Below are 9,314 nucleotides of genomic sequence, written 5' to 3'. Positions count from 1 at the left end.
TCCTTCCTTCCTTCCTTCCTTCCTTCCTTTCTTTCTTTCTTTCTTTCTTTCTTTCTTTCTTTCTTTCTTTCTTTCTTTTCCTTTTTTTTTTTCAATACCAGTCCTGTTTGGATCCACCCTAGGTGTTTGTCCTATCCAATGTCCTAATCATTGTGAGGCATGGCCTCTCTCTCTCATGGCATATGCATCAACAACAAGTTACATCAGACATTGGTTGACTACACCTACAAGTTATGCACTGTCATTTCCCTAGTACATCTTGCAGACAGGACAGATTTTAAGTCAAATAGATTGTGGCTAGGTTGGTGTCCAAGTTTTCCTTTTAATAGCATAAAGCATACCTTCCTGTACCAAAGAGTCTAGAACATAGAGGTGAAGGCTCTATGCAGGCACCAGATGGACCTTTCTATGTTCAATGAGCTATGTGGATGATGTCCGTAGCAATGGAGACCAGCTATCTATTTGACGAGAACAGCTTTCTCTCTTATTATCAGAGTGGATTGTTTGGGGAAATCTCCACAGGACTTTGCTCAGCCAACAACCCAATCTAATGCAATCCAATTCCAACACTGGGAGACTTTTCAGTCTACAAAATATGACCAGGTCAAAATCTATGTCCTCCATTACTGGAAGATCTTATTAATATCACCCTCATATATTCTAGGAAAATTTCCACTGCTCTAGGTTTCCATAATGGCCTCCCAAATGCTCCCAAATTCAGCAGTCTATCCCTGCATTCATATCCTCTAGCCAATCCCTGCACTAATTCATCCTTCCTGCTCCTGTCCCCACCAGCCCTATTCTTGAAATCTATTCTATTTCACCTTCCCAGGTAGATTCATGCATTCTCTTCCTAGACTTCTCCTCCTTAACTAACCCCTTTGGATCTACAGATTGTAGCTTTGTATTATTTACTTAACAGCTAATATACATTTATAAGGAAATACAAACTATATTTGTCTTTCTAGGTCTGGGTTATCTCACTCAGAATCATATGTTTTCTTTTTACAGTTCTATGCATTTGCCAGCAAATTTAATGATGTAATTTTTAAACACCCACTGAGTAAATGTTCAATTTTAAAAGAAAAACCTATTCTTTGGCTGAGAGACATTTATGTTGTTACCAGTTTCTGGCTATTATAAATAAAGCCACTTGGAAAATAGTTGAACAAGGTGTGTGTGTGTGTGTGTGTGTGTGTGTGTGTGTGTGTGTGTGTTAAGATGGTGTGTCCTGGCATCGATGGAAGGGGACTTTATTTGGTCCCGGGGTCACAGGCCAGGTATGACCCCAGCTTTATTTGACCTTCTTCTTGGGGCACAGGTTGTTGGTATGGCTGCACTTCTTCTTGTGGCAGTTGACTTCACAGGGGTGCAGGCATGCGTAGCACTTGTGGCAGATCATCTTGTCACAGGGCCAGGACCAAGAAGTGGGAGTGGGTGGGTAGGGAAGAGGGTATGGAGGACTTTTGGGATAGCATTGGAAATGTAAATGAAGAAAATACCTAATAAAAACAAAACAAAACAAAACAAAAAAAAAACCAACAACAAAAACAAAGAAAAAAGATGGTGTGTCCTTTGGGGATATGACCAAGGATGGTATATTGATTCCCATTTTTCTGAGGAATGGCCATATTGATGGCCATAGTGGCTGTACAAGTTTTCACTCATGCCAGCAATGGAAGAATGTTCCTTTTGCCCCACATCCTCCTCAGTATGAGCTGTCAGTTGTGTCACTGATTTTCACCATTCTGATAGATGTAAGATGAATTTTCAAAGTAGTTTTGATCTGCATTTCCCTGATGGGTAAGGATGTTGAACATTTCAATGAATGTTTCACAGCTATTTGAGATTCCTCTTGAAAGTTTTGTTTAGACCTCTACTCAATTTTTACAATGAATTTTTTGATATCTAGATTCTTCTGTTCTTTATACATTTTGAAAATTGGATGTGGAATTGGTATAAATCTTTTCCATTCTGTAGAGTGCCATTTTGACCCATTCAAGTTATCCTTTGTATTACAAACGATTTACAGTCTCATGACATCTCATTTACTAATTGTTATTCTTATTGCCTGCACTACAGGTGTTCTCTTCAGTAAGCTCTCTGCATGCCAATGAATTCAAGTTTACTCTGCATTATCTCTTCTATCAGGTTTAATGAGTCTGGTTCTATCATTAGGTCTTTGATCCATTTGGACTTGGGTTAAGTGCATGGTGAAAAGTATGGATTTATTTACATATTTTACTACTTTTAATTTTACAGTCCAGTCATTGCCCCCATCCTGGTCTGCTCTCCACAGTTAGTCATCTCATTCCTTCTCCCCTCTGTCTTCAAGAGGATGCCCATCATGCTAGCCCTCTCCACTCCCTGGGGCCTCAAGTCTCACAAGGGTTAGGCATGTCTTTTCCCATTGAGGCCAGACCAGTCAATCATCTGCTGTATATGTGCCCGGGGCCTCATATCACCTAGTGTATGCTATATGGTTGGTGGCTCAGTGTCTGAGATATCTCAGGGGTCTGAGTTAGTTGAGGCTTCTGGTCTTCCTATGGGTTGCCCTCCTCCTCAGCATCTTCCAGCTTTTCAACCACAGATGTCCCCAACTGTAGTCTATTGGTTGGGTGTAAGTATCTGCTTCTGCCTCAGTCAGCTGCATGTTGGGCCTGTCTCAGAGTATACCCATGTTAGGATCTTGTCTGTAAGCACAGCACAGCATCAGTAATAGTGTCAGGCCTTGGAGCTTTTCCTTTTGAGATGGATCCCAAGTTGGGCTGACCACTGGATCTCCTTTCCCTTAGTCTCCTCTCCATTTTTGTCCCATAGGTCTTTAAATAGGAACAATTCTGGGTCAGAGTTTATGAGTGTGAGATGGCAACCCTATCCCTCCACATGAAGCCCTGTCTTTCTACTGGTGGTGGATTCAGCAACTTTCCTCTCCCCACTGCTGGACATTTTATCTAAGGTTTCCTCCTCTTTGAGTCCTAAAAGTCTCTCATCTCCCAACTCTCTGGTACATTCTATAGGGCCCCTTAGCTCCCACCAACACACCCAAGGTTGCATATTTTTATTCATTCTGCTGGACCTCAGGGCTTCTCTCCTGTCTCCCCCAATACCTGATCATTTTCCCCCTCTTCTGTCCCTCTACCCTACCCACACAGATCCTTCTGCCTCCTGTGATTGCTTTCTTCTCAAGGGGGATTGAAGCATCCTCACTTGGCCCCTTCTGCTTGCTAAACTTCTTTAACTCTGTGGACTATATCATAAGATATATATTAAGGCCACTATGAACATAATAGAGTACATTTCCCTGTTGTCTTGATTGTTTTGGTTAAAATTTCAATTTTATTTGAATAAATACGAAAAGGATGATAACCTTCTTTTGTTCCCAATTTTAGTGGAATTTCTTGAGTTTCTCTCCATTTAATTTAATATTACCAATATGCAGCATGAAATATTAAATATTTAATCATCTATCTAACATATTTCCAAACTTATGGCTCCTCAGAACTGTGTGGTTCTGTCTCCTCTTCCTCTCCTATAGGTTCCATCTTATCTCTTCCTCTCCTTCCCTTCTTCTCTCCCTCTCTGTACTGTCTGCCTCATCTCTAAAATTCTCAGCCCACCTTCCCTTTCCACTGCCCAATCACAGACTCTCACCTTATCTTGTGACTGCCCTCACCTGCATATAGACAGCAATCTACACCTGTAGGCTTGCTGTAAAATGCCTTTATCTTCAGCTATGTCCCTTGACCTCTCCAAGACTTTTTAATCATGAAATAGGGTTGGATTTTGTCAAAGGCTTTTTCAGCATCTACTAAGATGGACATGTGTTTGTTTTTTCTTTCAGTTTTTTATGTGGTGGATTACAGTCCCTCAGTTTCCTATGTTGAACCATCCCTGAATCTCTAAGTTGACACCTGCTTGATCATCGTGGATGATCTTTTTTAACATGTCTTTAGATTTGGTTTTCAAGTATTTTATTGACTATTTCTGCACTTTGTTTATAAGGGAAACTGGCCTAATTCTGTTTCTTTGTGGAGTCTTCATAAAGTTTGGGTATCAGTGTAAATGTGGCAGTGTTTCTACAGTTTCTACTTAGTGGAATAATTCTCGGTGTATTTGCATTAATTATTCTTTTAAAATCTAGTACAATTCTTCTCTAAAACCCTAGGTTTTTGTGATTGGGGGACTTTTAATGACTGCTTCTATTTCACTAGGGATTATAAGTCATTTATCTAACATTGATTTAACTTTGGTAATTGGTACCTATGGAAAAAATTATCCATCTCTTTTAGATTTTCCAATTTGAGAGAGTACATGTTTTTAAAGCACGTCCTTGAGTTTTCCTATATATTCTTGGTGTCTTTTGTTATGTCTCACCCAATTTTTGNTTTTTGTCTGTCTGTCTGTTTATTTATTTTAGTTTGCATATTCTTGTTCCATCTTTTCGTTAGTTTAGATGTGGTTTTTTTTGTTGTTGTTGTTGTTTTAGTGATTTTTTTCTCAAGGATCCAACTCTTTATTCATTGCTTCTTTGTATTTTTATCTTTGTTTCTATTTTATTGATTTCAGTCCTTGGTTTTATTATTTCCTGTTGCCTACTCCCCTTGAGTGTGCTAACTTTTTTTGGTCTCAAGATTGTGCTGTGTTAAGTTGATATTATGAGATATCTTGAAAATATTTATTTTATTTAGATACTCAGTGCTATGCAGTTTCCTCTTAGCCCTGCTTTTATTATAGGCCATAAGTTAGTTCATGCTGTTATTCATTTTCATTGAACTCTAGAAAATTAATATCATTCTGATTTCCTTTTACCTCCCCTCTGCCTCTTTCTTTGGATTTTTCTTTTTTTTTTCTTTTTGTCTTAACCCCTTTTGTTATTATGTAGAGAGCTGTCCAGTTTCTCTTATTTTTACAGCTTTAATTCTTGCAGGGATTAAAGCTGTATATCCTTGATAGCATGCAGGGATTTATTTCATTTTTCATGAATCTACTGAGACATGGTTCATGTCTGAATATGTGGTCAATTTTGGAGAAAGTCCCATGAGGTACTGGGAAGAAGATGCATTGTTTTTTGTTTGGTTGAAATAGTTTCTTAGGTCCACTTAGTTTATAACGTCTGTTAGTTCTAGAATTTATCAGTTTACTTTTTGCCTGGAAGGTATGCCTAAATTATAAACATCTAGTTACTTATAAAGTTAGTTATATCAAATGGCATTTGCTGGGGCAAACAGAAGAAAGGATGTCTTGCGAAAGCAGACACAGGTGAAATGATGTTTCGATACAGCAAAAACCTGAAAGGACCCATGGTGAAATAGTATAAATATGACCGACGCCACAGACAGTGGGAGACAAGCACTGAGTATTGGTTTGGCTTGCTCAGCCTGGCTATTCTTCACTAATGACAAACATGTTTTGCTCTGCCTTACCTATCATTGTTGAGCTTCACTTGTGTTAACCGTTCCATTGAGAGAAACTTGCCAGGAATTACTCATGAACTTTCTGTGGCAACTTGCCATTTCAGAAGCCTCACCTCAGGCTGGTTGGGAGTCTTCCAGTTTCTTTAGGATTGAACTACAGCTTCTGGTTCATGCTTGGTGTCTGCCTGAGTAAAGACCTAGACTGAAGCTGCTGGTTCCTGTGTGGTGTCTGCCTGCCTAAGGACTGCTCTGTAGCTGCTGAGTTGTATTTGGTGTTTGCTATGGGACTGAACTTCTACCAAAGAAGATAGAGCTAGCCCCCAAAGAACTATTGTTTAACTAGTCCATTTCTCCCATATCCTAATATTTTTTCTCTTCCACTACCTCTGCTGTATATTGGTCTAGAGAAGAGGTTGAACCCTTATTAAAAGTAGGTTGCAAAAAATGTATGCCTACATATGTCTATTGGTGAGAATGGGTTATTGATTTCTCCCACTGTCAATGTGTGAGAATCAATATGTGATTTCAGCAGTACTATGCTTCCTTTACAAAAATGGGTAACCTTGTATTTAGGTTATAATATTAAGAATTGAAATATTGAATAAAGGGAAAACTTGAACACAAGGAAGGAAAGTACACACTAGAAAAAGCAAGAAAATGATCTTCTTTTAACAAACTGAAAAGAAGATAACCACAAAAAACATAATTCCACCTCTAAAAACAAATACAACCGAAAGCAACAATCTTTTTTCCTTAATATCTCTTAATATCAATAGACTCAATTCCCCAATAAAAAAATAAAGACTAACAGACTAGATACATTAAAAAGACCAAACATTTTGCTGCATACAGGAAACCCACATCAGTGACAAATAAAGACACTACCTCAGAGTAAAAGGTTGCAAAACAAATCTCCAAGGACATGGTCCCAAGAAACAAGCTTGAGGACCCTTCTAATATCAGATAAAATTTACTTTGCAACCTAAAGTTATCATAAAAGATAAGGAAGAGACTTCATACTCATCAAAGGGAAAATGTACCAAGGAAAAAAATCTGTATTCTGAATATCTATGCTCCTAATGCAAGATCACCCACATTTACAAAAGAAACTTTAGTAAATCTCAAGGTAGACATTGCACCACACACAATAATAATGGGAGACTTCAAAACCCTACTCTCAGCAATGGACAGATCATGGAAACAAACTAAACAGTGAAGTTAACAGAAATTATGAACCAAATAGATTTAAAAGATATCTATAGAACATTTTATCCTAAGACTATATATATATATATATATATATATATATATATATATATACCTTCTTCTCAGCACCTCATGGTACCTTCTCCAAAATTGACCATATAATTGGTCACTAAACAGGCCTCAAGAGATAAAAGAAGATTGAAATAATCCTATGCATCCTATCAGTTCATCATGGTCTCAGGGTGGTATTCAATAAAGCATAAACAATAGAAAGCCCATATACACATGGAAGCTGAAAAACACTCTAATCACAGATAACTTGGTCTAGGAAGAAATAAAGAAAGAAATTAAGACATTTTAGAGTTTAATGAAAATGAAGCCATAACATACCCAGACTTATGGGACACAATGAAAACAGTCCTAAGAGGAAAACTCATAGCTCTGAGTGCCTCCACAAAAAAACTAGAGAGAGCATACACTAGCAGATTGACAGCACACCACTAGCATCTTGACAGCACACCTAAAAGCTCTAGAACAAAATAAAGCAAATTCACCCAAGAGATATAGATGGCAGGAAATAATCAAACTTGGCTGAAATCAACCAAGTGGAAAAAAAAAATTATACAAAGAATCAACCGAACCAGGTGCTGGTTCTTTGAAAGAATAAACCAGATGGATAAACCATTAGCCAGACTAACTAGAAGGAACAGGGACAGTATCCTAATTAACAAAATCTGAAATGAAAAAGGAGACATACCAACAGAAACTGAGAAAATCCAAAAAATCATCAGAAACTACTACAAAAGCCCATACTCAACAAAACTGGAAAAGCTGGGTGAAATGGACAATTTTCTAGACAGATACCAGGTACCAAAATTAAATCAGGATCAGATAAACAATCTCAACAGTCCCATATCCCCTAAAGAAATAGAAGCAGTAATTAATAATCTCCAACCAAAAAAAGCCCAGGACCAGATGAGTTTAGTGCAGAGTTCTATCAGACCTTCAAAAAAGACCTAATTCCATCTCTCCTCAAACTATTCCAAAAAAATAGAAACATAAGATACTCTACCCAATTCAAGTATGATGCCACAATTACTCTGATGCCTAAGTCACACAATGACCCATCAAGGAAAGAGAACTTCAGACCAACTTCCCTTATGGATATCGATGTAAAATACTCAATAAAATTCCTGCAACCCGAATCCAAGAACACATCTGTCTTAGGGTTTTACTGCTGCGAACAGACACCATGACCAAGGCAAGTCTTATAAAAAACAACATTTAATTGGGTCTGGCTCACAGGTTCAGAGGTTCAGTCCATTATCATCAAGGTGAGAGCATGGCAATATCCAGGCAGGCATGGTGCAGGCAGAGCTGAGAGTTCTATGTCTTCATCCAAAGGCTGCTACTGGAAGACTGACTTCCAGGCAACTAGGGTGAGAATCTTATGCCCACACCCAGAGTGATACACCCATTCCAACCAGGTCACACCTATTCCAACAAGGCCACACCTCCAGATGATGCCACTCCCTGGTCCAAAGATATACAAACCATCACAACATCAAAAAGATCATCTATCATGATCAAGTAGGCTTCATCTCAGGGATGCAGGGATGTTTCAACATATGGAAATCCATCAACATAATCCACTATATAAACATAATCTCAAAGAATAAAAGCATATGATCATCTCATTAGATGCTGAGAAAGCATTTGTTAAAATCTAACACCCCTTCATGATAAAAGTTTTGGAAAGATCGGGAATTCATGTCCAATACCTAAACATAGTAAAAGCAATATACAGCAAACTAGTAACCAGCATCAAACTAAATGGAGAGAAACTTGAAGTAATCCAACTAAAATCAGGGACTAGACAAGGCTGCCCACTCTCTCCAAACCTATTTAATATAGTAATCAAAGTCCTAGCCAGAGCAATTAGACAATGAAAGGAGATCAAAGGGATACATATTGGAAAGGAAGAAGTCAAATTATCACTATTTTCAGATGATATATTATACTTAAATGACCTCAAAATTCCACCAAAGAACTCCTACACCTGATAAACAACTTCACCAAAGTAGCTGATAGTCAAATTAACTCAAACAAATCAGTGGCCTTCCTCTACACAAAGGATAAACAGGCTGAGAAAGAAAATAGGGAAAAAACACCCTTCAGAAAAAACACAAATGTTATAAATCACCTTGGTGTGACTCTAACTAAGCAAATGAAATATCTTTATGTTAAGAACTTCAACTCTCTGAAGAAAGAAATCAAAGAAGATCCCAGAAGCTGGAAAGATCTGCCATGCTCATGGCTTAGCAGGATTAATATAGTAAAAATGGCCATCTTGCCAAAAGCAATCTACAGATTCAATGAAATCCCCATTAAAATTTCAACTTAATTCTTCACAGAGTGAGAAAGAGCAATTTGCAAATTCATCTGCAATAACAGAAAACCTAGGATATCAAAAATATTCTCAACAATAAAAGAACTTCTGGGGCAATCACCATCCCTGACCTCAAGCTGACATGGCAATAGTGATAAAAACTGCATGGTATTGGTACAGTGACAGACAGATAGATCAATGGAATAGAATTGAAGACCCAGAAATGAACCCACATACCTATGAACACTTAATCTTTGACAAAGGAGCTAAAACCATCTAGTGGAAAAAAGACAGCATTTTCA

This window comes from Mus caroli, chromosome 3, assembly GCF_900094665.2.
Source record: "Mus caroli chromosome 3, CAROLI_EIJ_v1.1, whole genome shotgun sequence".
NCBI lineage: Eukaryota > Metazoa > Chordata > Mammalia > Rodentia > Muridae > Mus > Mus caroli.
The sequence above is the reverse complement of the archived record's forward strand: the minus strand, read 5'-3'. Positions refer to the sequence as shown.